Source organism: Pholcus phalangioides, unplaced genomic scaffold (genome assembly GCF_987345545.1).
Source record: "Pholcus phalangioides strain wild (caught in Gottingen) unplaced genomic scaffold, Ppha-v1.0 ptg000001l_1, whole genome shotgun sequence".
Lineage (NCBI taxonomy): Eukaryota > Metazoa > Arthropoda > Arachnida > Araneae > Pholcidae > Pholcus > Pholcus phalangioides.
Window position 1 is genome coordinate 24,303,656 of NW_028301594.1, and position 8,033 is coordinate 24,311,688.

Below are 8,033 nucleotides of genomic sequence, written 5' to 3' on the forward strand. Positions count from 1 at the left end.
CTAGTTCCAAATTTTATTTATTAATCAAAATGTTCAAAAATTCTAGTTTTTGTAATTGAATTTTTAATTGGGTTGCTGTATTTTTGAAATATATGACATCATATTTGTTATGGGCATTTTTTTTCTCGGCCACCTCGTTGGGCATTTCGTCTGTTGTGGCCTTGTATTTGTATTTGAAATCAACAATCATCAGAGCAACAGGCTTCTACAACGACACAATTATTCAGTCATTGCACTTCACTCATATTTAGAAAATTTGATGCCAGATGGCTGCACGACACATAATAAGCATTACACAGAAACAAACACTTCTCGTTATATTCACAACACGTACATGCACATTTCAGCATGTACCAATTCGTTAGGAGTTCCTCAGAATATAGACGAGGTACAGGTGTGGTTTGGTAACAAGTGTTCCGCGGAACCCGGTTCAATGAGAAATAGCTATGAACAGTGTAGCGGGAAATTGTTCTCTAGATCAATATTCTAGCTTATCGAGGTTTTTTCAAAGATTTTCGCACACTTTTGGCACTCCCTAGATTTGAGAGGTACCGCCTTTTGAAACGAAAAATGTTGAAAAACACTCCTGTCTTTTTTCTGATAAATGAATGTGAGAGGAGAAGGTGGTGGATAAGCTTTCTGTGTGTTTACTCTGGTTTTCTGCGAAAACGTTTGGTTTCTCCTTCTGCATAATTTCAGGGAATTATACAGAATCTTTCGGCTAGTGGACATTGTTTATTGCCCATGATAATGAGTTTCTAATTGAATTCAATTGAGTGTTAGTGCAAGCGACTGGTTATTTTTTCACTTATTCGTTTCCGCCTGGTTTTTGAACAAACGTTCGATTTTTATAAGCAAACTACTCACTGCAGTATATTTTTACCCTTTCTATGCTATGGAATAATGGTATTTATTCATGTTCTCTAAATAGTTATTTCGCCGATGCAAAAATATATATATATATTTTGAAAGTAAGTGTCGCAGTCGACAAAGAAATTGTTCAACGTAAGTAGCCACACATCTTTCCAAGATAAAACATTACTTACTGTAACTACAGTTTCCACGTTTTCTAGAAACAAATATTTGTCAGAAAGAAAAATTATGAAATAATGAAAAAAAAAATTGTGAAACTTCCGGCACAGCTCACTTGGTAGTAAATTGCTCACGGCGATAGACCGGAGTTGTACTCGGTTTGAAAGAAAAAAATTATAGCTATATCAGTATGTCTAAGGGTATGATTCTCGCTTTTATTAAGATGCTCGCCTTCCACCATGAAGGTAACCGTCAGGGCCCACGGGTTTGATCTGGCAGAGCGGAAGGAGAACGTGGAGAAACTAAGTTTTTTACCTACCGAGCCTGGGGCGACGACCGATAGATAGCGCCTTAATTTCCTACCCAACTAGATCGGTAGTAAATTGCGGCATGGTGATGTAACCGCAGTAAGTGCGTGGGAAAGTAATAGCTATATCAGCAATCAAACCAGCAAAACCCAACGGTTTAGTCATGTTCATATACATAGGATGCGTCTATGTTAAAAGTAAAATTTGAAACGTGATTGCCGCATGCATTGTCGTAAAAACCATGTTTAAAAATTTCAATAACTACGGTATTTTTACTTTTTGATGATTTTCAAAAATCATTCATGTAATTTTGTTTTCACAAAACTGCGAGCAATAAGAGTATTCAATAAATATAAATTAGAAAATAAAAAGATTAATACTTTTTTATTTTCATAATAAGAAAATAAATCGTTTCGCTCAAAAACCTCTGATTCGAACACGAAATTCAATTAAAACATTAAAAAAGTTGAATTCAGAAAAACGTGCATGAACATATCGATGATGCTGATGCAGTTCAGCTACCGGTGAAGATCGTGAAGATAACTCACCATTATAATAATCGCTACTAGAGAGAAGAGAGAGAGAGAGTCGTTAATGATTTGTGAGATTGTTAATAAGTAGTGAAACGGGTTCCCAGAACCGACAGACATTTCTTAGTATATTTTTTTCTCTCATTAACAAACGAGTTGGTATATACCGTGTACGTATATGTGTATATATAAACTTTAATTACGGCTACGGGCGTTGCCACGTATTCATCATTCGTTCGGGATGCATATATGCAGACACACACAACCACAAGACTTTACCCAACTCTTTCCGAAAAAAAACCAAAAAAAAAAAGCGTGGTGATGAAATCACACATGATCGAGGCCAGAAAATCGAATTCAAGGCTCGAACGAAAAATCGTGGTCAATATTTTCTTTCTCCACAATTTACAAAAACATAAAAATCAATGCATATTTAAAAAAAAAAAAACAAAATGCAGCTGGTTTTGTAAGTCTCTGATAGATATTAAAACACAATAGAATAGTTTAAAACTGGTTTTTTGAGAACGAGTTTTTCGGAAAAAGTACTCAACGTTAACGGTGTGAAGAAAATATTATTTCCGTGAATATAAATATCTGTATGAAATCGAAAAAATCCTTTCATTCAAATTTTCGAAACAATTTAATTTTGATTTTTTTACCATTTATTTTCATAATTTGGATTTTTTCGATAGATTCCGTATTTTTCTCTTCTTTTTTTTCACGTATGATGTCTTTAGTTTTATTCAAAGTATTTATGTCGTGGGCTTTAATGTCAAATGTTTCAGCTTGCATTGGAGATTTTCATTAGTTGTATTCTCAGCCACTTCGTAGGGCATTTTGCCAGTTGTGGCCTTGTATTTGTAAAATAACCTTCCTAAAATCAAAATCCGCCAGTGTCTGAATAATATTCATGCTTACCGTATTCCCGTGCACAATCCGGCATGCCGGTTAAAAGACGTTGCGCAACATTAGTAGGTGTTGATGTTATTCGATTTATATTAGAGGTTTATTCATATTTTTATTTATTTAATGTACAACCTGTGTAAGGCCAGTAGGCTCTAACTTCACAGGTGCACAATTCAAACAATCAATAAAAACTGGAAAGAACAGCAGGGAATATCAGTTAGAAGCAATAACATATTCACACACACGAACATCTGCGAAAAGGGAGAATGCATAATATATGACGCATTTATATCTATTGAATTGAATTAAATGCGCCTTATTAATCACTTTCTCGTTTCAACTAAAGTTGAATTCCATATACAGTCGGCCCCACCTAAACGAATATCAATGATTCCGGCACATAATATCTAATTAAGCGGGGAATCCTATTATGTTGGGAACAATTAGATTGCAGTTTCATACCGTAGTAAAAATTTTAAATTGAAAAAATATACTCTCTCTCTCTGTATATATATATAACTATCATATTATTTGAGTAGAAATAGTATATCAGAGCATAATGAATTAAATATCATATCTTAAGTTCAATATTCATAATAACATACTAATTATCAGCGCCAAAGGCATCTAGAGTATATAGTATATATATAGGCAGGGTCGTAGCTAGCCATTCCTGTGCCCTGTGCAAGAATTTGAATTTAGGCCCCTTCTGGACCATTTGTGAGCCCATTTAGGCCCCCTTCCAAGTGGGCCCTGTGTGGGTGCACCTATTGCACCTGCCTAGTTACGGCCCTGTATATAGGACTTGAAATCTTGAATGGTGGAACGAGGGCCCTCGCTGAGCGTGAGCTCAGCTTAGCCTCTTTGTCATATCTATGCCGTTTACATCAGCGCGCTAAGCAAATGACTTTAATAAGGTATATATAGGACGAAATGAATTCTCCCAAAAAGCAAATTAGACCAATGCCGAGAGAGAAAATGAACAGAAATGAAATTTCAAATTGAAATTATAATTATTATATTTTTATATTTTCGAAGTACATTTATTTTAATGCTTTGATACCCGAGCTTCAGAAATTCCATGCTCTTTGGCAATTTCAGTTTTTTATTATTAGCGCATGCAGCTTCAAATCTGTGTGTTTCACAATAAGAAATTCTTTCTTCTCACGTAAGTTTTTCCAATTTTAAGACGCCATTGCTTGAAGCCATGGCGTTTGTACAGATTTTCTGACTTTCTTTAAGCGCCCACTCCCCGATCAAGCGGGCCCGATTATATGTGCATGTATACAGGGTTGTCCTGTAAGTGCAAATGCGGCCTTTATCTCATCAACCGCCCGTCGTAGAGGTATGATTTTAATTTTTAAAAAATGCTCAAAGGCGTCCAAAAACTACCCTGTACAAGATTTCAGAGTGAAAAAAAATACAGCGTATCACTAAATAAAAAAAAATCTACATTTTTATATGGCCTGTATCTCCTGAGGCCAACAGAAAAAATCCATATTCCTAATTGCAATATTCGCTAAGATATTTGCATCTAAAAATCTGAGAAAGGTTATGAAAGAACAGCAAAAACTAACGAACACTATACTCCTTTCCCTCATTTATGCTATCCTTTCCCAATTCCTCTCCGATTTTTGAATTCGAATATTTCAGCGAATTGCACTTAGAAACTTGGAATTTTTTTTTTGGTCTCAGGCGACACAGAGCACCAACTTTCTAATTGAAGGTTAGAGCACAGGGGCCAAATAAATTTAGATATTTGTTTTCATTTTGTAGCAGACTGTATTTTCACTCTCAGAAACCTTACCGGGTAATTTTTGAACACCTTTTAAGCATTTTTTAAATTTAAACTATGCTTTTACGACAGATGGTTGATGAGATAAATGCCATACTAGCACTTACAAGACACCCTGTAAAAAATGTTTCCATTTCTTAAAGTAATATTTTATATATAAAAATGACAATTTTAGGCAAAACTTTGAATGTATTTTTCTTTTAATTTTTGTCCAGCCTTAAACACAGTTCGATTTACGTGATATTTTTTGAAATTATTCTTCAGTGAAACCATCCATTCGAAGAATTAAAATCGTCATTAGGCTTCTATGTCGTGGAAATGTTTGTAAAAATTTTTGTAGGTATTGCAGGTAATCTGTATTACAAAGCAAAGTTTTTAAGCAGAGTTTTACTTCAAAACTGAAATTGTGTAAACCAAGGATTTTTTCAACCTTCCAGACATTGTGGGCCAAAAAAAAAAAATTTCTAAAGAAACCCAAAAGCCAACGAGCCATACTGCGGTATCTAGATTCACACAGGGGCGTTTTAACGGGTGGGCCCAACGGGACCATGGGATACGGGTCAAACAGGGAGTCCTATATCGTTGGAGACAATTTATTTATTCTGAGATTTTTTCATTAAATATAAATTTTCATTAATTGTTAAAATATTTTTAAATATATTTTCATTATTAATTATGAATTTTTCTCTTCAATAGCTAAATAATTTTTTTTCCATCAATTCTAAAATTATTCACATCAATAATTATATGAAATCACTTCTCTCATTTATTCTGAAATTATTTCTCATCAATTTTGAAATTATTTCTCATCAATTCTGAAATTATTTCTCATCAATTCTGAAATTATTTCTCATCAATTCTGAAATTATTTCTCATCAATTCTGAAATTATTTCTCTCATTTATTTTGAAATTATTTCTCTCATTTATTCTGAAATTATTTCTCTCATTTATTCTGAAATTATTTCTCTCATTTATTCTGAAATTATTTCTCTCATTTATTTTGAAATGATTTCTCTCATTTATTCTGAAATTATTTCTCTCATTTATTCTGAAATTATTTCTCTCATTTATTCTGAAATTATTTCTCTCATTTATTCTGAAATTATTTCTCTCATTTATTCTGAAATTATTTCTCATCAATTCTGAAATTATTTCTCATCAATTCTGAAATTATTTCTCTCCTTTATTCTGAAATTATTTCTCTCATTTATTCTGAAATTATTTCTCTCATTTAGTTTTGAAATGGTTTCTAAAAGTTTTCATGAAACGACTTCTTTTACCAATGCGTACATTTTTCGTTGCCATTTTTTTTCTCTAGCAATTTTATAAATTCTATAACTATATAAGTCTTTTCGTTGGCGCGTCACTACAAAAAAAGCTTCGAGGGCCACACGCGGCCCGCGGGACATGCGTTAAAGAATGTGGTGTAAACGAAAGAAAACAAAATCAAATTCAACCATTTTTTTCCCTCATCGTTATTTTACTTATAATTGGATCGTGAAAAAAAAATCATTTATGCTCAGGATCTGTGAAGCATTCCCATTAAAACATTACGCTTCCCCGAGCACGTAATGCTCTTTAACGTGGGAAACTCACACACACGCGGTGTCGCGGGACTCTTTTGTGTAAACTTCACCCAGTTTACAGCTCAGAATAATTCTCCCCTCATTCTCTATGTACCCATTATATATATATTCTATAACTTCTGTCCAACTTGCCGCAGAAAGTTGCGTAAACTCAACGAATAGCACCACCAACAAGCAGATGGTAGTGGAAAGAAAGAGAGATTTTGAGCTTCCCTACTTTTCAAAACGCGAGCTTCTGTTCGCGTCTATGTCAATTCCTGCATTAAAGGTAGGACGCTTATATTAACAATGAAGAATGGTATTGTGACCCACGTGCATCTGCCATTCCTGAAAGAAAGGAAGGAAAAAAAGGGTATTTTATCCATGATATATGCCGTACAAGAGGGCAACTTGTTTCGTGATAGACATTGTGTTCCCCAGGAAACAATGTAAAGCCCTCCTTCCATTGAATGATGCGGGGGGGTGGGGTCATTGCATTATAGAGTTCAAAAGGATCATGCCTACATTATGTTTGATGGCGAACGCAAAATAATTATTGGAACTAAAAGTTTTCCCCGAAAATTCGAAAATAGGATGAAGTGATTATTGAAGGGAAATTAATTTACGTGAAATTTAGTTTTGGAGGAAAATAGCTGTCATTATTTCTTGCATATAATCGTGAATTCAGCTTCCTTGAGAAAAGGTATCAGTGTGATCTTCGGCGGCGTATAATTCGCATGTGCAAATTGCAATCACTAATTAAGAAATCCTACAATTTCGAAGGAAAAATGTGAAAAATAGTACATACAACAGTCGTTATAACCACTGTCTATTATAACGACCGTTACTTCGGGTCCCAATTTTTTCCTGTTTCCACCATGTTATTTTTTATCAAATATCACAAACGGCAAACATCATTCAATCCATTACAACGACCCAGGGGCGTCGGAACTGTTTCGAACCTGTGGGTGCCCGTCTTGAGATTCATATAGGAAATTTCGATTTTTGAATCAATTCTGTGGGTGCTCGAACCCGCTCTACAAACTTCGGTGGGTGCTCGAGCACCCACAGCACCCCCGGCTCCGACGCCACTGCAACGACCTTCAGCTTAGCCCCCGTTTTTTTGCAAATAAATGGACAAAATCCATCGTTGAATGTGTTTGACCTTGACCTTTGCTGCTTGGAGAGGGAAAGATGAAGCGTTGCCACTTCTCTACAGAATATCCTGGTGGCAACCCAAGTGCTACGTAACTTTACTTAACCAGTGGTTAAGTAGCACTCTCACTGGACACAGGGTGAACACTGCGCTCGAGTGAGTCAACTGGATGATGCTTATGTGTCCCCCCCCCCACCCACTATTCTGTTTTATTTTTCCACATGGTGGCTCACTCCCACTTCCCATGTGGTTGAATAATTTTCGTAAATTTTATTTAATTTCTCAATGGGAGAACATACACGTCAGTGAACTTATGCTTTCATTCCGAAAATGATTCATTCGACATGGCTGTCATAAATGAACAGAGCGTTGTATCTTCGGATCTCAAATTGAAAGTTTAGGTGGAAAGTGACAATAAATTGAGGAGCTTATTTTCAAAAGAGAAAATTTTCACTTTTTCCGAAATTCACTTTTTAACGGTTTAAGAATCTTTGACGGAGCCATAATCTGACAGAGCTTATCCTACATTATGCAACCAGGATTATTCAAACAGGAATATTTTTGGTAGAAATTACAATGTGCAAAGTTGGTCGTTTCTATCAAAAGGTGGAAACACATCCACGTTTTTCATACACTTCAGTATTTTTCAACTCTCGATAACTGACACCCAGACCGAAAACTTTGTTTACCAACAAGATGTGTTCATTAATAGATAGTGAGATATCTTAAATCCCGTCGAT